This window comes from Macrobrachium rosenbergii, chromosome 5 (assembly GCF_040412425.1).
Source record: "Macrobrachium rosenbergii isolate ZJJX-2024 chromosome 5, ASM4041242v1, whole genome shotgun sequence".
Lineage (NCBI taxonomy): Eukaryota > Metazoa > Arthropoda > Malacostraca > Decapoda > Palaemonidae > Macrobrachium > Macrobrachium rosenbergii.
The window spans coordinates 36,193,381-36,218,193 of record NC_089745.1 but is presented as its reverse complement, the minus strand read 5'-3'; the positions used below and the strand labels follow the sequence as shown (position 1 = coordinate 36,218,193).

At 42.3% G+C, this 24,813-nt stretch overlaps 1 protein-coding gene across 2 annotated transcripts in view; it reads right to left on the bottom strand.

Annotated features, from left to right (window-relative positions):
* Positions 1-24,484, bottom strand: part of LOC136838660 (uncharacterized) — a 29,043-nt gene extending 4,559 nt beyond the window's left edge. Inside the window, exons 1-2 of one of the 2 annotated variants that reach the window (XM_067103998.1) lie at positions 24,157-24,225; positions 13,512-13,600 (exon numbers count right to left, since the gene is read on the bottom strand). The gene's annotated coding sequence lies outside the window, so the exon portion shown is untranslated. Of the gene's footprint in view, positions 1-13,511; positions 13,601-24,156 lie in introns of both variants that reach the window. The other variant, XM_067103997.1, reaches the window with a different exon arrangement.
* Between the last annotated feature and the right edge of the window lie 329 nt (positions 24,485-24,813).

Genomic DNA, 24,813 nt, shown 5'->3' with positions numbered 1-24,813 from the left:
TTTTATGTATATATGTAATAGTGAAGTATCCAAGGGAAAAACTATAATTAAAGGACACAGTGGGAAGTTCTCATGGTCTTTACATTTTATTAAAAGTAGGATGCTTTTTCTTCCATGGCATTCAGCTGGAACATACATGAGGGTGTATAGCCTACTGTTAGTTTGAACTTCCTGCACTTTGGAGGGAAAATATTGAGGTTACTTTCACAATACATAAATCAGCAATATGCAGGTGTAGTTCCTCATTGGACAGGTTGGTATCGTTCTAGGCAAGCGCTCTGCTGGGCCTGCGTTCGATTCTCCAACCCGCCAATGAAGAATTAGAGAAATTTATTTCTGGTGATAGAAATTCATTTCTCGTTATAATGTGGCTCGGATTCCACAATAAGCTGTAGGTCCCGTTACTAGGTAACCAATTGGTTCTTGGCCACGTAAAATAAATCTAATTCTTCGGGCCAGCCCTAGGAGAGCTGTTAATCAGCTCAGTGGTCTGGTTAAACTAAGGTATACTTAATATGCAGGTGTACTGTATAATGAAAATTTTTATGACAAAATTAATTATTTGGATATTTACCTACTGTTAAAGTTAGCTTACATCTTTGCACTATTAAGTGAGATCAGCAATCAAAATAAACAAAAGAATAACACTTGGTTGACAGATGGACTGTCTATAATCACCTGTTTCCCACCAGGTGGCATTGGAATGTTTACGTTCTAGTGAGATTTCTTCAAGACCATCTACTACGATGTGGGAAGGCTGGCTTGTTTTCTACTTTAACAGTAATCATGTATCCACAAAACTAATTTTATCATAATTTTCATTATTTCGGATGACTCTTACCTACTGTTAAAATTACCTGACTACCACATTGGATGAGGCTGGTGAGTTAGTGCTGCCAGAGAAAATAATCACTCAGCCATGTGAACTAAAAGCTTTTTTGTGATCCTTCCTTGTAAGTAATCCTGTGCCAGGGTCAAATCCCATAACCCACAATCCAAAACTAAAGATAACTACCACCTTCAGAGATGAATTTAAGTTCCTATACACCAATACTTACAATAAGATTCCCCAAACTCAATGGCAGGATTTCCTAACAAATGATGATAAGAGAGAAAGGAAAGTTACTCTTGTGTTTGGTTCAAGAGAAAATTGTCCCCGCTGCAACTGCAGGACTAAGGGCTTTACAATGCCCATAAGAAGTTTCAACATTTCAAAAATATTGATGTGAGGCTTTACTTTTCAAAATGGTAAAAGCTCAGGATTCAACTCTGTGTGAGCTGACTTAATTAATCAACATAGAAAAAAGACAGAGCATTCGTGGACAAAGTAGTGTTTGGCCTTCTAACACCACACAATAAGGTTCTGTTCTGGTAAGCCCTTACAGCTCTAACTGGGCATAGCAAAGCCTCTTCTTCATTGCTTACTAAAGCAGTTAAATTAGGCACTGTCACAAATCTGGGAAAGGCTGTCAGGTTTGACATAATATTTCAGTCTAAATAATGGAAGAAAAGAGACAAGCATCCCTTTAAACCAAGTCCATAGTACAATAAAGGGCTCAAAGCTCACTAATATCCTTTGCTGTAGTAAGAGTTAAAAGACAAAGTATCTTCCCACCATGTCTGTATAGAATCCTCATCCAAAAACTCAAACTGAAATGATGTTAAACACTTACAGACTACAGTACTTTTAAATTCCATCCTAAACCATGATAGGAACTAAACCATGATAGGAAGATTTTGTAGTTTCCAGCTCAAAAGATCAGAAGACATCCTTTATCTACTTCCTTGGAGGAAGCTCTAACTTCAGCTTTCCGCTTCCTATCAGAATCTAATTTTTTCATCCTACTTGAATAAATCTTCCACTTCCCTTCATCCCAATCTCTACATTCATCACATGTCAAATCCAGGTTATAGTCCTGACCTCTACAAGTAGCGCAAACAGTATGTGCATCATAAATTTCTTTAGCTAACCTACTTTTGCACCCTTTGCTGCAAACTCTAATTGCCCTGTTCTTACCTGAGCTCGAGTCTGACATACTGCAAAGAAAAGAGGGTAGCTAAAATAACACAAAATGGAAATGATGTAACTGCTTGTTCTAACTAATTCTTGAAGACGAAATACTAAGTACATCACCGTATTCCAATAACAGGATATTCCTGAATTTTAGCAGCTGTTGCAAACAGATGTGTATAGCATAAGCCGGCAGAAACGACTGAAGTTTTGCGTTAAAGCAGTTCCTCACTCCTCCAGCAGTGGGTAGAGGGGGTATCTCCTAGCCGCCATATTGTTTTTGCTGGCGCAAATTTTGAATTCTAGCTGCCGTTCGGTTCAAAACAATAGCAATGTAACTACTGGGTAAGTCACATACTTGAAATTTTGAAATCTGCGGGTCGCACTAGTTTGTTTTGGGTTTTGGTGACATGTCCCGCTCACTTTTGGGGAAAGAGAGGAACAACTAGCAAAAGAGCTTCAATTTGCTTATGCCCTCATATTCATGTGTGGGGAGGAGGGTGGGCTTCAATCATGTAATTACTTGGTAAGTATATACTGTACGGTAAGTATATACTGTACCTTACCAAGTAATTACACTGCTGATTCCCACATTGATAGGAGGTGGAAGGCATGAACATATCTACCCCAAAACATTAATAACTGTAATGAATTTGCGAATATAAAAGATGGCTAACATTAACATAATGTCTGTTGAATCCTCACCTGATAAAGAGAGCTGCTATAGGAAGATACTGCCTCTGGATGGCAATCATCTTATCTTATACTGGCGTGGCAGTATAGCTGACATTCGCCTACAATTTAGCAGGTGCCTTGCAGCAAAAGACAATTCCGATTGTTCCAATTGCTTCCCAAGGATAAAAAGTTGTCCTTGCTCTGGGCGCAGTACAAAATAAATATATAACCACAGAAAAGTCACCAACACCACCATAAAAACACCATTACCCAACCAAAAATGACTGGAGGGTACTCCGGGCACGTTGTACCCCCAGGCTCCCTTAAAAAACTCAACACCCTTGTTTCAAGGCGAAGCTTAGTGGGAAGGATTGCTTCCTATGCTTCCTCCCACAACACCATATCAGCCACCAAAAACGGACCCAATGTACTGCAGTTTTCCTATACAGTTTCCATCTCCTTCAAATAATAAGCGAATACTGACTGACACTTCCAAAAAGTAGCTTGCAATATAGTCGAGAGAGATAAATTACGTTTGAAGGATAAAGAAGCTGCTACTGCTCTAATTTCATGTGCCTTCACTTTACACTAGTGAAGGGCTTCAACTCCAACTGAGGAATGAGCTTCCTTGATTAGGTCTCTGAGGAAGAATGCCCTACATTCTTCAACAGTGGGAGCAAGGGGTTCTTGACTGAACACCATAAAGCACTAAACGAACCAAGCTCTCCTTTTGTTCTATGAAGATAATACTTCAGCGCCCTCACACAACACAAAACTCTCTCTTTGTCATTAGGGCCAACAATCTCCAACAGACTTTTAATTGAAAAAGAACAAGGCCACGGATTGGACAAGGATTCATTTTTTGCCAAAAACCCAAGGAAAGGGAGCAGACAGCATTACTTTGGGAAAAGTCCACTCTTCTATCCATCGCATGGATCTCACTAATCTGTTAACTGTTGCCAGGGCTACAAGAAACAGTGTCTTCCTAGTCAAATCTCTTAAAGAGATTGAACGTAATGGCTCAAAACAGGGGCTAGATAACCACTTAAGCACCACAACCAAATTCCATGGAACTGCTGCTACCTCCTTCTGTTTGGATATATCAAATGATTTGATAAGGTCTGACAAATTGTGGTTAGAAGAGAGATCTATCCCTTTATGTCAGAATACCGAGCCCAACATGGCTCTGTATCCTTTAATCGTCGGAGAAGAAAGGCCTCCGTTGGTCCTTAAATATAGCAGAAAATCTGCGATTTCTGCCACAGATGTTTGAGAAGAGAAACTCTGCGGCTTTTGCACCAATCTCGAAATATCGCCCACTTTGCCTGATAAACTCTGTCTGTGGACTGACGTCTGAATTTGGCAATAGTCTACAAAGCTGCTCTTGAAAAGCCTTTCTTCCGCAGGAGTTTGTAGCCTGTTAGGGCCAGAGAAGACAACCCCTCATGAAACTGCCAAAAGTGGGTTGTTTGAGTAGGCGAGGCTTTTGAGGAAGAAGCCTTGGGAAGTCTGACAGTAGCTCGACAAGGAGCTGAAACCATTTTTTTGTTGGCCAAAACGGAGCTACTAGGATCATTTCCACATTCTGGTGCATCTGAAATTTGTTTAAAACTTGCCTCACCATACTTAGAGGAGGGAAGGCATAGAGGAACTTGTTGGACTAGTTCTGAGGCATGGCATCTGTTGCCCACGCTAAAGGATCCGGAACTGGCGAGCAAAACAGAGGAAGGCGATGGTTTCTGGAAGTCACAAAAAGGTTAAGAATTAAGGTCCCCAATATTTCCATAGATCCAGACATACCTGCTGACCTAGTGTCCACTCTGTGGGTAGCACCTGCTTCTGGTGACTCAATTCGTCTGCCAGAACATTTGATTTCCCTTGAATGAAGCGAGTTAAAAGGTTTGTCTGGTTCTGATCCGACCAAAGTAGAAGCTCCCTTGCTATCTCGCAAAGAGAGGAGGAGTGAGTTCCCCCCTTGATTCTTTATTAAGATAGGGCGGTCATGCTGTCAGAATGTACCACTACTGTCTTTTTGGATACTTCCTTGTTGAAGAACTGAAGTCCCAGATGTACCGCTCTCAGTTCCTTGGCATTAATATGCCACTCTCTCTGCTCCGGGGACCATGTCCCTGAAATTTCCTTGCTCCATAAAAGAGCTCCCCAGCTTAGATTCGACGCATCGGAGTAAAAGTCTAGGTTGGGGCTCAACAGAAGAAGAGACTTTCCTTCCGTTAACCTGCTTTCTAAATTCCACCAGCACAGGTCCTCCTTGATCTCTGTTGAAATACGGAACCTGAAGGTGTCTGGATAAATTTTACCTAGCTGTCCCAACTGATCCTTGGGTAAAATTGCAGTGGTCTCATGTGGAGCCTGCCTAGGTGAACGAACTGCTCTAAGGAACACAGCATTCCCAGAAGGCTCATCCACTTGTTGGCTGAACAGTGATTGAGATTGAGAAACTTGTTTACCGTCCTCAGGCAAGACTCCACTCTTTTCGGGGACAGAGAAGCCCGAAAAGTCTGAGAGTTGGTCAACATCCCCCAATAAAGAACCTGTTGATCCAGAATCAGCTGGGAATTTTGAAAGTTGATGACCAACCAAAGATACTGGGCTAAGAGGAGGGTTTTCTGAAGATCTTCCAAACACTTCTCCCTTGATTGGGCCCGAAGGAGCCAATTGTCGAGATATAGAGAGATTCTGATACCCATCAAATGGAGCCATTTTGCCAGGGGAGAGAGAACTCGGGTGAAAACTTGTGGTGCCGTCGAGAGCCCGAAACATACGGCGCGGAACTGATAGACTTTGTTCCCGTAGACAAACCTGAGAAACTTTCTCTACTCCTGGTGAACTGGAATATGGAAATAAGAGTCCTGCATATCTATTGATGTCATCCACTCTCCCTGGCAAATGGATAACAGGACAGTATGGTTTGTCTCCATCTTGAAGTTTGTCTTTTGCATGAAGACGTTCAAGGTACTGACGTCCAAGAGAGGCCTCCATCCCCCTGATGCCTTGGGTACCACAAAAGAGACGATTGTAGAACCCCAGAGAATTCTCGTTCTCTACTAACTCTATCGCCCCCTTCTTGAGGGGGGACGAAACTTCCTCAGAGAGGGCCAAAAACCTCGTAGAGCCTTCGAAGTGCGCCATCGATGTCACTGGCAATCTGACTAAGTGAGGCTCTTCTCGGAAGGGAATGGAATATCCTTCCTTGAGAACATTTACTATCCAGGGTTCGGCCCCTTTCTCTCTTCATCTCTCCCAGAAGAGAAGGAGTCTGGCTCCTACTAGTGTTCAGAGGGGAACGTTCTCACTTGCATGAGGACGTACGGGAAGACGACGACTTCATGGCCGTGGATGAAAATCTGGTTCCAGACCTAGACCTGGAATATGTTCTCTGCGTGTTACCCCGAAAGGGACAAAACTGCAAAGGGGAAACAGTCCTGGAGGGAAGAGAAGACAGCTCCTTAGGGCATCGAGAAGACTGCATCACAACTACCTCTTTATCAGAACTCCCATTGTATAAAGGGAAGCCAACTCCTGGGAACCATCCCTGATCCCCTTATCTATACACAAAAGTACCCCTAACCAGTCAGAGGCAAAATCTTCAAGAACAGCAGTACACTCCTTAACTTTACAGGCTGAAGAGCCAACAGCCCAGTCAATAAAGCTAAAAACTTCAAATACCTTGAAAAGATTCTTCAGAAGGTGTGAAAGTTCCATCAAGGAAAACAATCTTTGCTGAAGCAAAAGCCGATCTGCGGGAAGAGCTGATTAAGCCAGAGAAGTCCCCTGTGGCATAAGAGAGATGTCTCCTCTAAGTTAATCTTGACGGAGGAAAACTAAAGACGACACAACCTTGCTCCCTTTTTTCTGATAGCCAATTACAGTATCAATACCATTCAAGGCTTTCTTTGCTGAGGAAGAAAGCACTAATCTCAGCAATTTAGAAGAGTCCGACACCTGAGCTTCCATCAGAAAAGCGGGGACAGGCGAGGAAGGAGCGACAGGCGAGAAGAAACTCAGGAAAGTGGCTAACAGGTACTTCAGAAGAGCCACGTAAGCTGAGGGGCGAGCATCCTGAATGAGAACCTCCTCTTCGTCTTCAGAAGAAATAGGTGACAAGACCAGATCCGGAGGCTGGGGAGCCGAAGGTGCCTTAGTAAGCAAGCTCAAAATATTGTCCAGCTTGCTCTGGATAGGGTCCACTGAAGTTGACTGGGCACTAGTTGAAGGCTGAAGCAGACTAGACTGAGGAGCACTAACAACTGTAGCAGCTGCAACAGGAGCAGGAGCAATTGAAGCATCGACTGTAGAAGGAGGGTGCCCAGTTGTCCTTGGGTGCTTTGAAATGACAGGAACTTCAGGAGATACAGAGAGGTCGGACAAACAAAGGTGCTCAGGCACTCTATGGAACTTACTAAGAAGGAGGGCGCTCGGAAACTGACGAGAGTTCGGGCACCAATGGGTGCTTCGGAGAAGTCTGGTGATCGATGTTAATGTCAACGTCAACATCAGCAATAGAAGGACTAAGAGATTCCTGGCTAGCTAAAGTTTTACTGGTCTGTCTAGCAGTAGCTTTTCTTTTCTTGTCCCTGGCTAGTTTGTTCAAATGTGATTTCAAAGTCTTCCACCTCTTTAAATCCCAATCAATACATTCGCTACAAGTTAACTCTTCAGAACATACTTGTCCCCTACAGCCTGTGCAGATCATATGAGAAAGCTAGACAAACTAGAGTCAGACATAATGAAAAACCAAGGAAGTTTAAGTCAAAATCAGTATTAGTCAAATCAGTTAAAGTCACAATTAATGGTCTAACACTATCTAAATGTGCTGAAAAGGCTACCAAAAACAGAATACATTACCAAGAGATGAAATAACAAGAGGAAAAACGAATTCTAAACTAGAAACACCTGCTGCTACCAACTGGTGTACAGCCATCAGCCAACAGAAACAAAATGAAGCTCTTTTGCTAGTTGTTCCTCTCTTTCCCCAAAAGTGGGCGAGGCATGTCACCAAAACCCAAAACAAACTAGCACGACCGGCGAAATTTTAAGCTGCGGATAATAGAAACTAAAAACTATGTAATTACTTGGTAAGTTACTTATATAAAATCAATATTTCACGCCAAACAGTTCGAACAAATTTTGCGGGAAAAATTTTCATATCACTTCAATGAATGACTTATGGCAACTCTTACAGTAACTATAGTAGCTCAGTAGAGGATAGAGGTGGATCAGTAGGACTTGAGGTTTCATGGGGGAAATGTACTGCACCTCCCTATCCCAGGACATCTTTTTATTTATTTGCTTATACATATAGGTTACCCAGGGATTACTGTTGGTTTTAGTTATCTTTTATGATAGTATGTCAGCTATAATTGTAATTTTGCAAAGTAAAGTGCAAAGAAATACAGTATTAGAAAAAACATATATACAGTAAACCAGCGTATTCGCAGGGGATGCGTACCGAAACCCCCACAAATAGCTAAAATCCGCAAATACTTAAAACCCTCTAAAAACACTTAGAACTGCCTATTTTGATAGTTTAAACACAAAAAAAAAAACCCTCTAAAAATGCTTATGCCTGACCATTTTAATAGTTTTATCACAAAAAGTGCATTTAGTCATGAAAATATGAAAATACAGTAATCAGTGAATATTTCTCAGTGAAAAATACAGCGAATGGGTGAATTTACCGCGAATAATGGGTATATACATTCCACAAAGAAATCCGCAAATAGGTGAGCCCGCGAATAGTGAGACCACGAATACGGGGAGTTTACTGTACCTCACAAAAAGGCACTGCATCTCCCCACCTCAGTACATCTTGTAAATATTTTGCAATATGGTAAATATAGTAAGAATTTGTTACTGATTTTAGTTCTTATGATGTGTGAGCTGTCATTATAATTTTGCAAAACAAAATTTTAAAAATCATTAGGAAAACATGTATAACTTGGTAAGTTTAGCATATATTTACTAGTGTCATGGAAAAGAAGCCACACACCGGGTTGGAAATAGTATTCACTTTCAACTTCCTTTGAAGGGTACACAAAATTTTTTTGAAATTTTTTTTCTTACACCATGTGCATTGGCATATCTTCCTCTTTCTATTGATGTGTTTTTTCTTAAACTGGCCAACCTTAAAGTTTGCCTGGTCTAGGGGTGTGCTTAATATATATACAGTATATTTTACCCCAGCCTGTAATGGTTAATAACAAGCAGATTATTCCATTCCACTATTGGCACCAACACACGGGTGAATACTTGTGGTGCCATGCTCAGATCAAAACACAAAGCTTTGAATTGGAAGACCTTCCCTTCAAAAACAGTGTAGACACTTCCATAACTGAGGATGAATTGGGACGTCGAAGTATACATCCTGCATTTCAATAGAAACCATCCAATCACCCTTTGGAATGGCAGCCAGGACTGAACTGGATGACCCCATCAAAAAATAAGTCAGATAAACAAATTTGTTAAGACTGGAAACATGAAAATGGTCTCAGCCCCCGGGCCTTGGGAACAAGAAAAAGCAATTTCAAACCCCAGTATCTTGTCTAAAACTGGCTTGACCACCACCTTGCAAAACTACAGTTTTACCTCTTCCTGCGAAACTTTGAACTTCTCTAGGTGATGTGCTTCCACAGAGAAGGATATTGGCAATGCCGACAGTGGCAAAAGTGTAATAAATGGTATAAGGTATTTCCCTGAGGACTTTCACTACCTAAGGTTCTACTCCGAAGCTTTGCCAGACACTCCAAAAACTGGATAGGAAGGCTCCTGCTGGACCTTAAGAGTTCAAAACATCAGTTACAGTTACCAAAAGAGAATTATCTGGATCAGGGTCAAAATGCATCAGGTACCAAGGAAGAACCAGGGTAGCAGAAACCAGCAAATCCATGGACTGCGGCAGTCAGGCAAAAGCCATCTGAGATGGTGATGTATCCAGGACTGGCAGCAATAACATCATGGGTTGTGAAAGGGAAGCCCCACATGGCTGGTTAGTTAGTTATAAATGATTTGTTTAACCAGACCTCTGAACTCTTTTAGGGTTCTTCTCGGGCTAGCAAAAGAAGGGGGGAAAGAATACATAAAAAAATTAAGTAATTAAATACATAAATAGATAAATAAAAAAGGGGAAAAATTAAAATAAAATAAAAATTCAAGGGGGAAAGAAAAAAAGGAAAAGAAAGGGAGGGGAAAAAAGGGGAGAGATTATATTTTATTTATCAATTTAATTTTGTTTAAGAAGAGAATGATATTATTAATTGAAAAGTTATTACCTTCAGCTAGAATATCTTTCACTGATTTATTTTGTAAATAAGTATTTCTTTCCTGTTGCCATCTGGGACAGTCAATCAAGATATGTTTGATTGTTATTGGGATGTTACATCTTTCACAAGTTATTGGATTTTTGTGTGGAGTTGACATCAGATGACCATGTGTGAGTCTGGAATGTCCTATTCTGAGTCTTGTTAAAATTACTTCATTAATTCTTTGTTTTTGGGTAGAAGAATGCCACTTTTTAACTTCGTTCTTAATTTGTTTGTTTGTTTTGAGGGGGTATATTTGTCCAATCATTTTGCCAATCCCTATAAATTAAAGGTTTAATTGATGCTAGCCAGTCTGATATGGGAGCTTTCATAGTAGTTAGGGGATTGTACAAGCTAATTTAGCAGCTTTATCTGCGTTCTCATTACCCTCAATGCCTACATGGTCTGGGATCCAACAAATCTGAACTTGCAGGCCGTTTGTAATTAACCCTTTAACGCCAACTGGACGTATTTTACGTCGACGAAAGTTGTCTGTCGGGTGCCAAGTGGACGTAAAATACGTCAACTACAAAAAGTTTTTTTAAATATTCGTGGAAAAATACTTATAGGCCTCGTTTGCAAAAAATTTTAAATCACGCGCCTTGAGGGATGCTGGGAGTTCACGGATCATGTTGTTGTTTTGTTTACAAGCATGACCCAGCTGCGCATGCGCGAATTTCTTTCTTATCCCAAAAGAAAGCATCAGCTAACTGCTGAAAATCTCAGAAATTCTCTAGTTACTTTGTCGTAATTTTTGCACCATTTTCTATTAGCCTTTACATAAAATTTTATATATGAAAATGTGTGCAATTTCATGTAGAATACAACAGAAAATAGCTCATGGTTGTAGTTTTTATCAATTTTGACATATTTTCATATAAATCACGATAAGTGCCAAAATTTCAACCTTCGGTCAACTTTGACTCGACCGAAATGGTCGAAAAATGCAATTGTAAGCTAAAACTCTTACATTCTAGTAATATTCAATCATTTACCTTCATTTTGCAACAAACGAGAAGTCTCTAGCACAATATTTCGATTTATGGTGAATTTTTGAAAATACTTTTTCCTTACATCCATGCTAACTCTGCTGAAAATCTCAGAAATTCTTTAGTCACTTTGTCGTAATTTTTGCACTGTTTTCTATTAGCTGTTACATCAAGTTTTATATATGAAAATGTGCACAATTTCATGTAGAATACAACAAAAAATAACTCATGGTTGTAGCTTTTATCAATTTTGACATATTTTCATATAAATCACGATAAGTGCCAAAATTTCAACCTTCGGTCAATTTTGACTCGACCGAAATGGTCGAAAAATGCAATTGTAAGCTAAAACACTTACATTCTAGTAATATTCAATCATTTAACTTCATTTTGCAACAAATGGGAAGTCTCTAGCACAATATTTCGATTTATGGTGAATTTTTGAAAAAAACTTTTTTTACGTCCGCACGTTACGAATTCATGCATCATTTTAAGATAATATTTTCTCTGTGTTGATTTGATCGTTTTACAATGTTATACACCAAAATCATCACAATTTAGTGTACAATATAACGAAAAAAAAAAATAACTCATTAGCTTTAACCGTTTTGCTCACAGCGCGATTTGTATACAATTATATATGAAATTTTTTTTTGCGCTGTCATATATTCCAATATTTATATATGATAGATATTTTTTTTTCATTTCTGATGGTTGCATACTAAACTTCAGGCAATGAGGAAAAAAAGGAGCCAAAAATGAACTCTTTTAATCTTAAAAACTAAGCATGCTGTGATTTAAAAAAAAAAACTTTCTTTCCACTTCGGTGCTAACTCTCAAACCCCGTCGGCATACAGCAGACACTTTTGTAAATGGAGGCTCAGCATTTAAGGGTTAACTGATGAGATGGCAGGTGACTATAACATGGCTGGAAAGGAGACAGTTGGATGGGAGAAGGAAGAGGGTTCTTACATGATGTCACTGCAGTAGATGAATCCCCTGCCTTGTGCCTCCACAAAAAATCCAAAAGAGATGAAAGCTTCAATTTGAGAAAACCCTGATGAGACAAAAGCCAGAGCCATCTGCACATGGTAGTGGCTGTGCATTTTATCCCATGTTTCATAATTATTTTTTAAATTTTAATATTGTTAAAATTCTGTTGTCAGTCATTTTTCTCACTTTAACTGGTTAAACTTTATTGGCGTTCTTCTCAATGCAGGCCTGATGTGATGAGGGATCACCCCGATGATAAATGTAGCTAAATTGGTTTGAAAGTGAGAGTTAAATTGACACTTGATCAAGTGCTGGTTGTTAGCTCTTGAGTAAGCCCGTTTTGCTCAGAAAAAGGCGAGTGCTTTGCAAAAAATATTGACTGAACAAGAATAGGCAGAAGCATTTGACAGATAATGAAACTTGGATTACTTTAGTAAGGAAAAAAGTGCAATGCTGAATTGTGAGGAGTGTTATTTATGAAAGATTGCAGGACAGTGTCATTACGTAGGATGTTTGGAATATATTTTTATCAGTATTAAATTGTTGTTGTCTGACTATGTTAGTGTAAGTCTTTTTAATATACCTGTAGAAATGGATATACAAGAAATGGACCAGCTTGCACTTAAAAGAAAAAATGAATGTGTGGACTGAACTCCAAGCTTGGACATTAACCATAGCTACAACTCCCTTTGTTGTCAAACTTCTAGAATCAAAGGATAATGTTACCGATGTAACCAGCTGAAGCTTCTGGCACAAGTTTGTAATGACCTTGGTTATTTAAATTGTAGGCATAATTTTCTCAAGATAGGTTTGTAAGGACCTTGGTTATTTAAATTGTAGGCATAATTTTCTCAAGATATAAACCTATGCTGTTTTTACAACTGGGAGATGAGACCACTAACTGAAGCATTTTGGTTATTCTGATTATAAGAATAATACCTTTAGGTTAGGGTAAGCATGATGGCCATCATAAATTAAATACCTGTAGTAAGGAAATGAATGATTGTATTCTTAAGTTGGTTAGTTGCTGGTTAGGCATAGGCATGTTTGTTTAAGAAGGTAATGCTTGCTGGAATTCAGAGCTAACCTGTGCCGACTGCAAATTTTGTTAATAAATCTAACATCAAATAATGATTATGATACAATAAATTTTTTAGGTACGTACCCTCTACCAATAGCTTTATCTGCGGGTACTTGGCGCAGGTTCGACAAGAGTTAAAATTAAATAATTGTTAGCGAGCACTCCCAATAGTTACTCCCCCACCCTCTGGAGGGTGGGGGTAAGACAGCAAATGTTTTGGTTGTCATTCTTCTCTCAATCTCCTAAGAGGGGAGGAGGGAGGAATCTCAATGATAGAGGATAAGTACCTAAAAAATAGATTTTATCATATAAATCATTATTTTTGAGGTGAAACTTACCCTCTATCATTAGCTAACTCCAACACTGTGTGCTGGAGGAGGGTAAGAGATTTCCCTATAACCAAATTAGTATCAGATATTAAAAATATCCTTATCACTGCTTACCTGATGCATATGATCCCATGGCAAGTTCTTGTCAGATGAAGATCTTCATCAGGTTAGGTCCGCTATCGCAAGGAGGTGGAATGTGGACCCTGAATATAGACACTGGTTGAGATTAAGCAACACAGAATGGCAAGTTTGGCCTCTGTGCCTCAGGCCTGCAGAGTTGATGGGAGATAAAACCACAACTAAACATGATCCATAAAGATTTACCACCTACCTAACTGAGTTGCTATGGCATTTCACACCCAAAGCAACACCACCAATTTTGCCTGAAAAAAGGTGGTTCTTGATCAGCTAAGGGTAGCTTTCTCCAGTAAGGAGCAATGGCACTGCAACACAAGTCCACCATTATTTACTCTAATGAACTTTGTTTGTCCCTACCTAAGAGAAACAAAGCAAATATGATATTTTAATGATAAAATAAGGTTTGTTCATACTTACCTGGCAGATATATATATAGCTGTATTTCTCCGAAATCCGACAGAATTTCAAAACTCGCGGCACACGCAGTGTGGCCAGGTGGTTAGTACTCATTCCCGCCGCTGGGAGGCGGGAATCGGGAACCATTCCCATTTTCTATTCAGATTTTCTAGTGCCACTGTCTCAAGAGGGGAGGCGGGAGGGCACTAAAAGTATATATATCTGCCAGGTAAGTATGAACAAACCTTATTTTATCATTAAAATATCATTTTGTTCATGACACTTACCTGCCAGATATATATATAGCTGAATCCCACCGTAGGAGGTGGGAAGAGACAGAATAGGATTTAGGAAACAAATAAATGTAGGCGAATGACGCCTTGGTTCCTTACCTGTTAGCATAGCTGACTTCGAGGTTATCTGTCACCCAAGCCTGCTTCTGCTAATCCAGAGTCTCCAGCAAGGTAGGGACCTATAAAGCTGGAGAGATCCAGATGACCTGTCCAAGGGGGCGTGACCACAATAGGACTAGATCATGTTACCATACAGAGAGGGAGAAGGAGCAACGACCAACCACCTGACCGCCCTATCTAAGGTAAAAGAACCTAGCATAGGCTAAAAAATTGGGATGTCCACCTCAATGGCCACCCAACAACCAGAAATAGACAACAACAAGATTAAAAATACTACCTAACCCCTAAAGGATAGGATGAGTATTGCCTTCTTCTCCCAACATAGTGTCTGCGGAAACGTACGGTCCCAGCGAAGAGCAGTCTTCAAATGTCGTCTTCACATCCCGCAAGTAATGCGGTCAGGCGAACACTGAATTACTTCTCCAGAAGGTAGCACCAAGAATATCATTCAGAGACATATTCTTTTGGAAAGCCATCGAAGTCGCGATAGCTCTAACTTCATGAGCTTTTACTTTCAGAAGTCTCATGTCACCTTCTAGGCAGGAGGAATGAGCCTCTCGAATAACACTTCTTAAAAAGAATGCTAAGGCATTCTTGGACATGGGAAGATCAGGTCTCTTCACCGAACACCACAGATTGTCCGATGAGCCTCTAGTATTCTTGGTCTTGGCTAAGTAGAACTTAAGAGCCCTGACAGGACACAAGACTCTTTCTGACTCTTGCCCAAGTATTTCCGTCAAACCTTTGATTTCAAAAGATTTGGGCCAAGGGTTTGAAGGATTCTCGTTCTTGGCTAAGAACAAAGGATTTAGGGAGCATACAGCATTAGGACCCCTAAAGCCAATATGTTTGCTAATAGCCTGCACTTCACTGATCCTCTTAGCTGTCGCCAGAGCCGTTAGGAAGACAGCTTTCCTCGTCACGTTTTTGAGGGAAGCCGAAGACAGAGGTTCAAAATTACTAGACATAAGAAACTTCAGGACAACATCCAGATTCCAAGAAGGTGTCCTGAGTTGAGGAATTTTGATAGTCTCGAAGGATCTTAATAAATCGTGAAGATCCTTGTTATCGCACAAGTTCAGGCCTCTGTGCCTAAAAACTGCCGATAACATACTTCTATAGCCCTTAATAGTCGAGACTGCCAGTTTATTCTTATGCCTAAGATAAAAAAGGAAGTCAGCTATTTGTGGTACAGAGGTCGTGGACGAGGAAACTCCTTTACTCCTGCACCATCTTCTAAAAACAGACCACTTGTACTGGTAGACCGCATTCGAAGAAGGTCTCCTGGCATTGGCGATGGCCTTTGCCACAGATCTCGAAAAAAAGCCTCTTGCTCTGGCCAACTTTGAGATAGTCTGAACGCAGTCAGACTCAGAGCGGAGAGGTTTTGGTGGAACCTCTTGAAATGCGGGCTGCTTGAGAAGGTCCACCCTCAATGGAAGCGTTCTTGGAAAGTCCACTAGGAAGGACAGGGTCTCTGAAACCAATCCGCTGCTGGCCAGAAGGGGGCTATTAGAGTCATCCTTGCTCCTTCTGACGTTGCAAACTTCCTTATCACTTCTCCCAGGATCTTGAAGGGAGGGAAAGCGTAAAGGTCGAGTCCTTTCCAGTCCCAGAGGAGGGCGTCTATGGCTAACGCTCCTGGGTCTAGGACAGGAGAGCAATAAAGGGGGAGTCTTGCCGTCCTGGACGTGGCAAAGAGGTCCACTAGAGGACGTCCCCAAATTCTCCACAACCCTAAACATACCTCCTTGTGAAGAGTCCACTCGGTCGGTAGCAGCTGATTTTGCCGACTGAGAAGGTCTGCTCGAATATTCTCCATTCCCGCAATGAACCTCGTGAGAATAGTGACCCTTCGAGCATGAGTCCAGAGCAGGATCTCCCTCGCAAGGATGAACAGGGAACGAGATCGAGTACCCCCCTGTTTTTGAGGTACGCTAGAGCTGTGGTATTGTCCGAATTGACCTGGACAATTCTGCCTGCAACTTGGGCTTCAAGAATTGAAGAGCCAGAAAGATAGCACCCAATTCCTTGAGATTTATGTGCCAGGACACCTGTTCCCCTCTCAGGTGCCTGACACTTCCTCCCCCCTAGTGTTGCTCCCCATCCTTCCCTGGACGCGTCGGAAAACAACACTAGGTCGGGGCTCTGAAGGCGAAGAGAAACCCCTTCTGCAAGCTTCAAGGGGTCGAACCACCACTTCAGATGATCCTTGACAGAAGGAGATATCGTCAAAATCTCTTCCAGATTCTCCTTGTCCCTCCAGTTCTCCGCCAAGAAAAACTGGAGAGGTCTGAGATGGAGCCTCCCCAGGGAAACAAACTTCTCCAGCGAGGAAATGGTCCCCAGCAAACTCATCCATTCCCTCACCGAGCATGTTTCTTTCCCTAGAAAGGACGAAACTTTGCTTAAGCAAAGCCGTTGCCGTTCTCGGGATGGAAAAGCTCGAAAAGCCACTGAATCCATCTGAATCCCCAGATAGACGATGGACTGCGTCGGGATCAGATGGGACTTTTCTTGGTTCACAAGAAGTCCCAGGGACTTCGTCAAATTCAGTGTGAAAGTCAGGTCCTCCAGACACTTCTCCCGAGAAGAGGCTCGTATGAGCCAGTCGTCTAGGTAGAATGACACCCGAACACCCGCCAGGTGAAGCCACCTCGCAACGTTTTTCATGATCACCGTGAAGATCATGGGAGCGGTGCACAAACCGAAGCAGAGAGCTCTGAACTGGAAGACTCGTCCCCCCAGCACAAATCTCAGGTACTTCCTTGATTGAGGATGAATGGGAACATGGAAGTACGCATCTTGTAAGTCCAGAGAGACCATCCAGTCCCCTGGTCTTAAGGCCCCTAGAACCGACTGAGGCGTTTCCATCTTGAATCTGTCCTTTGAAATAAAAAGTTGATTCAAGACGCTTACATCTAGGACCGGTCTCCACTCTCCCGACTGTTTCGGGACTAAGAAAAGCCTGTTGTAGAACCCCGGAGAATCCAACTTCAGAACTTGTTCCACGGCTCTTTTTTCTAACAACTGCTCCAGGAGGTCCAAAAGAATCTGTTGCTTCTCTCGGTGGTAAGACGGCGACAGATCCCTGGGCGACGTGCAAAGGGGTGGAAACATGAGAAAGGGGATCTTGTAACCTTTCTCTAAGACAGTTAGAGACCATGCGTCCGCCCCTCGTGTTCTCCAGGCTTCCGCAAAATAAAAAAGCCTGGCTCCTACAGGTGTCTGGAGGTGAAAGAAGTCACTTTTTTCCCCTAGGTTTAGAGGGGGCCGCTCCTCTGGTGAAACCTCTTCCTCGCGGAGACGATCTAGAGGAAGAAGTTCCTCCACGAAAGGGCTTCTTCTTCCTGGTGGACAAAACTGAAGCAGACGAAGAAGAAGAAGGAGCTGGAGGACGTCTAGAAGAATGAGCCAACAGGTCTTGCGTGGCCTTCTCCTTAAGACTAGCGGAAATGTCCCGAATCAAGGACTGGGGAAACAGATGGTTGGACAAGGGAGCGAACAATAATTCTGCCCTTTGCGAAGGGGAGACAGACTTAGCAGTGAAGTCACAAAACAAGGCCCTCTTCTTTAAGAGGCCCGTACCAAAGTGAGACGCCAGCTCTTCAGATCCATCCCTAACTGCCTTGTCCATACAGTTAAGGACACTAGAGAGCTCCCCAAAGTAGTAATAGAGTCCGAGCTTGAAGCTTAAGATCTAAGGCTCCCAAGCACCAGTCCAAAAAAATTAAACACCTCCATGGTGCGGAAGAGACCTTTGAGATGATGGTCGGTCTCTGACAAGGTCCAAGAAACCTTAGCAGTAGGCAGATGAGACCTACGGGAGGCGTCGACAAGACTGGTAAAATCCCCTTGAGAAGAGGAAGGAACTCTAGGGCTGAGATCTTCTCCGTCTCATACCACATACCAGCCTTGCCTGAAAGCTTAGACGGAGGCACAGCGAAAAGAGGTCTTGCCATGGGACTTCCGTTCCTCCATCCACATGTTGACTTTCTTGAAAGCCCTCTTGGTCGCCAACGAAGAAGTCATCTTCAAAAATCCAGGAGCTCTCCTAGCTTTGGAGGAAGCTAGCTGAGAAGGAGGAGAAAGAGGAGCCGAAGGCTTAAACTTGTCCCCGAACAAGTCCTTAAGCAAGCTGGTTAAAACTTGGTAGTCCGAAGAAGAGGAAGCAGACGAGAGCTCGACTTCAGCAGGATCCGAATCGGCAGAAACCTCTCCCGCCACAGCCGGAGAAGCAACCGAGTCACCCAACACTTTAGGGGAACGAAGGCCTTGAGGTCCAATCCGAAGAAGGGATCTTCTTTTCTCAGAAGAAACAGAATGCTCCGGAACGTCCTGAAGAGCAACCGAAGGAACGTCCAGCGGAGCGTCTTGGAGAGCGTCCTGAAGAGCGTCGTCACAGGCGTCACGCCCAAAAACCGGAAGAGCGTCCCGTCGAGCGTCCTGAACAGAAGCGTCCTGAAGAGCGGCGACCGAAGCGTCACGGGAAGAAGCTCGCGAAGCGTCCTGTTGACGAGCGTCACGACGAGGAGCAAGAGAGCTAACAGGGCGACAAGGCGACGACACAGGAGAAGGAGACGACGAACGCGGAGCAGGAGAAGGAGACTTCCTTGATCTCTTGACAGGCAAAGTCAAGTCCTTGCGACGACGAGGAGCAGAGTCCTTCTCTGCAATAAGAGAAGACAACTGTCGCTGCATCTCCAACAAAATCTTCTTAGAAGGTGAAGAATCCTGTCTGGGAGGAGAGACAATCCTATGGGAAGACGATGGGCGAGGGGACGCCTTCTTCTTCCTCACAGGAGCAAGAAAAGTTCTCTCCATAGAGCGGCTGGGGCGCTCCGAAACATCCTCATCAGACGAAATCCTAGACTTCTTCTGCGGTGGAAAGGCTTCAAAATAACTAGCCGACGAAGAAGACTGACGAGCAGCGTCCTCTTGAACACAACTCCTCTTGAGAGGACGAGAGTCCTTACGAGAATTCCACCCCTTGCGCGGGGAGGACGCCTCGGAGGACGAAAAGCAGTCCTTGAGAATGCGCGCGCGCCGCGATCTCTGGCAGCCTGGGAAGCGACAACAGGAACTGCCGAAGGGACGTCAGATCGGTGGGAAGCCCCGTAACCTTCTTGCGGCTTTCGACATGCCTTCTCCCCTGAGTCCTGGGAGTCTGACAGCGGTCCAGGCCTAGAAGCATTATGGGGCCGATCTGACGCCCCCTCCACAACACTGGGGGGAGCACTACACTTCACAGCACTTTGGAGAGATGTCACTTTGTTCTCGAGCGCACGGATAGAACTCATGATCTGCGCCCTCCACAGACACAATATCAGGACCCGAAGGCAAAACCACAGGGACAGGTGCAACATCAACTACGTTGGGATTATCAGGAGAGGAAATAACCTGACTCTTGCACACACTCCTGGAGGAAGACCTCCTAACCCTGTCACGCTCCAACTTGCGAACATACGAATCATAAGACTTCCAGCTCGCATCCGATAAAGGTTCACACTCCTTACATCGATCATCTATAAGACAAACATGCCCCCTACACCTCAAACAAACAGAGTGAGGGTCTACCGAAGCTTTCGGTAGCCTCACCTTACAATCACTCATACAACATACACGGAAACTAGCAGAACTAGAACCAGACATAGTTAAAGAGAGGTCATAAGCAAAATCCACAACAATCCAGAAAAAGCGTGTGCCAATCCACAGTCCAAGAATCAAAACCAAAAGTCAAGAGAATACTTAAGTGGGAATAAGCAAGTTAACGAAATCCAGAGGCGGAGGTACTGTAACAGATGTTAACAGTACCGGCGACAGAGAAAATCTGAATAGAAAATGGGAATGGTTCCCGATTCCCGCCTCCCAGCGGCGGGAATGAGTACTAACCACCTGGCCACACTGCGTGTGCCGCGAGTTTTGAAATTCTGTCGGATTTCGGAGAAATACAGCTATATATATATCTGGCAGGTAAGTGTCATGAACAAAACAATAAGCATAATACTGCAATCAAAACAAAAGTAGAATATGATATTACCAAGTATGAACTCCAATACAAAAGGTTCCTCTCTTACCCAGGATGAGGTCGATAGTGAAACCTATACTGTACTTGTTCACAACATAAGGGGAAGACTAGCAGAAATCTCCCCTGATGCAACTATAGGTGCTAGTGTACAGCAGTCTTCCTACTGGATATAGACAGCCCTCAAGCAGTTAGAAGTGAACACAGTTACACCACCACTGTGCTGCCAAGACAACAGTCTAGGGAGAGGTGCTGATGAAAACTAATCGATGTAGTTGTTGCTCTGACGTTGTGCAGTTTCACCATCAAAAGGGGACAATCCTCTGAGACATTGCATGGTGTGCTTCCAGGATTAATAAAGAAAACCATGGCATCTAAGACCCAGAAACCTAAGGATTCTTGACAGTGCAAAATAGGTTCCTACACTGCTTCATTAATGGTTAAGATTGGATGTATAAATCCCTATAGCCCTGACAGGGCATCAAAGAAGCTCATTTTTCTCAGGAGTCAGTCTCTCTAAAGCGGGGATAGAGAAAACTCTTGGAAGAGTTTTGGTCTTGATATCATCTTAGCATGAAAGGATGCAATAAAAAAGATAGTTCTGCTCCAGTATATGAACACCCGACTAATGAATATATCACATGTAACCCATACACTCTTTTGGCTGAAGCCACTGCCACCAGAAAGAATGTTCTATGAAAGAGCCTTGAGAGAAGCCTCTCTCTGGGGTAGAAAGGAGGGCCACTAAGGATTCTACGTTCCATAAAAGTGGCTTAGCATAACCTTCAGCGATCCAGCTGAAAGAGTGAACAGTTTTGCTGAAGTCAGCATGGATTTATAGCCTTGATGGAGGAAATATACAATCCTTTGGCATCTCTCAAGAAGTGCAGCCCTTTGTACTTTGTTAAACTTGTTAATACTAATGTGAAGATAGAGACAGCCCCTGGCCTTGCACCATAATCTATACAGTTCCTGCAATACTGAGCAAGAAATCAGTGGACTTTCCTCTTGGCACTGGGAAAGAGTCCCTAGATGACATATACATGGTGGAGTTCCTGGTAGTCCTCAACCCTAGACTACCCCTTTCAACAGCAGAAACATAGGGAAGGCATACATGAACAGGTTTGTCCAATCTTGAATCATAACGTCTACTACCCTGGCTTGGGGTGCTGGAACTGGGGAGATATACAGCTGGAGACAATGATTCAGCTTCGCTGCAAAGAGATCAACGAGGGGTTGGCCGAAAACCTTCCAAATTACCATGCAAACTACAGGGAAAGATCAATCGCAGGAGAGTACCTGTCCTGGATGACTTAACATGTCCAACAAACATAAACATGTAGTCAACCAGGAGCCAACTGAGACATATGGACAATATTCCTCTCCACTGTCCAGAGGCTCAAGTCCTGGTGATAGCTACCAAGGTTTCTGAATTCATGTCCCCTACCTTCTAATATAAACAGAAGACACACCCAAGAAGACAGAAAATACTTAAATCCCTTCTGACCAGCCAACAACTCCTTGCAGTTAAAGAGAAGACTTGCTTCTGCTGGTGACAACTTGGGTAGGGGAAAATAAAAATAGTGAAATACAAAGATAAATTCTAACATTCCTATGATACTTCCTTAAGTTCTGATGATGATTAAGGTAAGGTTTATGGAAGGAATTTAACTGACATCACGTACTGAGTAAGGACCTTATAACCTAGGTTATGGCAGGGGGCAAGGGACGTGGCTTCCCAAGCTAAGTTAGGTTAGGTCGCAACACTGTTATTTATTTTAATTTCTTGTATTACATGTTAGTTGAGTGAGGGGGACTAGAGGTGTTCCCCTCGTGCCACCCCAAGTCTGGAGGACCAAGAGCCTTAGGTTACGTTAGGTGGGGGTTCCAGTGGGGCAAAGACCACCATCCAGGTAAGGACCTGAAGCCCTAATTTGGTTGAGTTAAACAAATCCTTGTATTCCATTTTGTTTTATATTTTCCCCTACCCAAAAACCCTGCTTTCCCACCATGGTCCCCCATAATTGCAAGGTTAAACCAAAGGTTGAGGATGCAGAGCAGGGAGACTGGTAGGTGTGAGAAATCCAATCATGAAAATGGGCCAAACTTAACCTTTCCTAGAATGCCACATCCTAAACCTTTCCTAGAATGCCACATCCTAAACCTATCCTAGAATGCCACATCCTAAACTAACTAGACCTTATCTTTCTAACCTGACTTAGGGGGCTGTGCCCCTGCCTGGGCAGGGGGCTTTGTCCCCTGAAGCCTCAAAAAATACTGAATACCAGAAACAGATCAATGGGACTGAATTTCTGTTCAGACACATGGTCTGGCACTGGTTATGGCCTAACCAAAACAATGTTAACCTAACCTTTTCTAAAGCATCATGCCCTGGCATAACCAGAACTCACCTTCCTAACATGACTTAGGGTGCCATGCCCCGACCTGGCTGGGTGGGCTTCACCCCTACTAGAGCCCTCCCCACCCCCCATAAGTGACACTTAACAATGAGCACTGGGTACTTTGAAAATTTTATTTTTCTTGCCAAAATTTGTTGATCACCAAATTGATGGAACTTAACCTCGTACATAACTTTTTAGGTGGTTTAAAGCAAGCAGAGCAACTTTTATTCTATATAAGTTTTTGCTAGAAGGCAAAATTGCCAACACCTACCCTTGTTTCAACATAGCCTAGGCCTACTACCCCAATAGCTTTTAAAACAACTAGGCTAATGGCAATCCTACAGTTTAGGGGTCCAAATTCACTGCTCCCTTGTGTGTGTATTTAATTTTCTTTCCTTTTATCAATTTCTTCTTTCGACAGATCTGCAAACAGAAGTATATTTGCAAAAAATGAACAGTTTATCTGCTTACAGAAGCTGTAATTGTAAAAACAAAGGGAATAACGCTCCACTACCACGGGCAAATACAGTAGTGTGGTGTGCCTGCAACTAGGCCTATGTTTGTGGAGAAAGTGCTTAGGAACCAGGTAGGAACCTGGCATGGGCTCTTGCTCTTCAGCAGCCACTTTTTGATGAATCTGAAAAAATGAGAAGTTTATCTGTTCACAGAAGCAAAGATTTAAGATTTTTTCAAAAATCTATGGGTCCACATCCCTTAAGACATGTTATTGTTCATTTATGTTCCACCTTTGCTTTTTTACAATCTCTGCTTCTGTAAGCAGATAAACTGCTAATTTTTTCATTGTTTCCCATGATTCAATATCTGATAAATCTGTGTGCTGATCTTGACTCTACGTAATTCAGTGAATTTGGACCCCTAAACTGTAGGGATTACCCAACTAATATGCTGACAAAATGAACGTCTAAACCGTTCAGAGCACACAGTAGACCAAGGAAAAATCACGCACTCAACGCCAGAATTCGATGATGGATAAAAAATTTACCATGAATTCTAGCGTTACAGCGAGCCTGGTAAGCTGTAGGCTTACTGCAGCTTACCAGGCTCTTGGTTAAATCCCTGTATTAGTCTGAATCAATGAAAGTCAACCGAAATTACGTGAACTAGCATTCTGCTCTTGTGTGGTATATCTCTTTTTCGATGAGATTAGCTCAACATGATTAAACAATCGCGGGAGGCTATGCCTGAATTAGTTTAAGACTGACCTTTGCCTTCCGTAGGAGGATTTGTGAAAATAAGTTAGGCCTAGGCCGATTGGCTATTATAATTGGTTATTTTGTTACCATAGCACATCTACTGTAATTTCGGATATTTCAGTAAAAAATAGGGAACAACATACATATCGCTACTTGTGATGACCAACTCACCTTTCCTTGTGAAGTTAAAACGCTTAGTAGTATAGACCAGGGGTGTCTTCTACCAATAAAGGTAAACACCAAACAGCGCAGTCAGACCAGACACACTAATAGATGTAATGTAAAAACTAGATTTCCCCAAATACTTTGTTTAGATTTTTAAGCTGTCACAAAAACAAAATCAAGGCGAAGATATTGGTTGGAACGACCATCTCATGGAACAAAATACTTTATGATTGTTTTTATTATCACTTTATCATCAATTTGAGATATGTCTAAAATGTTCACCGAATTTTCGCGATGAATCGGCTGTGATGTCGTTGAGAACTTCGGAAGAAATTAAATTACTAGTTTATTTATATAGCTTCTATGATTCAACGTAATATTGAGATCTGTTTGACTCGAGAAGAATATTCGCTCAAAGTGCGTGATCATTCTGTAAACAATAACAAAATCTGGTTTCTAACAATAAAATATTAACGTCGGATGATTGTGAATCTTTGTGTATATTTTTAACATGATTGTTAAATCTGTCAATCCTTGTAACAGTTTCGAAAACTTAAACTGTTTAAAGTTTACAAAATCGACATGGAGAGATGCTCTTGTAACTATTTTTATAACCTATTAAGCTGTAAGAATTCCTGGTAAAGAGATGCAGAACAATTTAGG